This window comes from Dermacentor silvarum, chromosome 1 (assembly GCF_013339745.2).
Source record: "Dermacentor silvarum isolate Dsil-2018 chromosome 1, BIME_Dsil_1.4, whole genome shotgun sequence".
Taxonomy (NCBI): domain Eukaryota; kingdom Metazoa; phylum Arthropoda; class Arachnida; order Ixodida; family Ixodidae; genus Dermacentor; species Dermacentor silvarum.
In genome coordinates this window covers 38,531,019-38,531,992 of record NC_051154.1, presented here as the reverse complement: position 1 = coordinate 38,531,992, position 974 = coordinate 38,531,019, and positions in this window count along the sequence as shown.

Genomic DNA, 974 nt, shown 5'->3' with positions numbered 1-974 from the left:
CAATATGCATCCGACCTACAACGAAGGACGAAGACGAGCCAGGGGTAAAGCTTTGCTCGCCAGTGCCCGCTTGGACAAGGATCGAACATGCTTCGTAGACGCTGCTTCGTACGCTCAAGAACAAGCCTTCTCCTCAGTGGTCATCAACTGTGATTCGAAAATCATCAGCTGTGCTACCATCCGCACTTCTAGTTCCAGCGTTGCAGAACAGGTTGCCATCGCTCTTGCATTGACGGACGATATACATGACACAATTTATTCAGACTCCAAGACCGCTATCAGGGCCTTCCAGATGGGAATGGTGGCTCCCCAGGCCCTACGTATCATCCAAAACGCCAAAGACCTCAAAGATCACTCATTGGCCTGGTTCCCTGCGCACCTTGGAAACATTGAAGGTGCCTTGCTCAACCCCAACGAGGAGGCACACTCGGCTGCACGAGGTTTGACTGACCGTGCGCCGGGTAATGCGTCCTCTCTAGGGCGACCCGAGCCTCTCTGCTCATACAACGAGATATGCAAACACAATTACTTATCAAGAAGACTTCTGCCTCTGCCGCACTCCTCACTGTGCAGGGCCCAGGCAGTGACTCTCAGACTTCTACAAACCAGCACTTACCCAAGCCCTGCAGCACTGCACACAATGTACCCCGAACGGTTCCCAAGCCCGGACTGCCCCCTGTGTGGTGGTTATGCGGACTTCGAGCATGTCCTGTGGGGCTGCGCATTTGCCCAAGAGGAAATGATGATGCTTTCACCCAAGAGGAAATGATGATGCTTATTAAGGCCCAGGATCAGACCTATCAAATCCTGGCAGTCCAGAGGGCCCGCGAGAGGGCCATCAGGTTTGACCTGATGGTCCCCGAGTGGGCCTAGCCAGGTGACGTCGAGTTTACTCGCGTCTATTGTGGACCCAATAAAGTTCACTCACTCACTCACTCACTCACTCACTCACTCACTCACTCACTCACCATCTC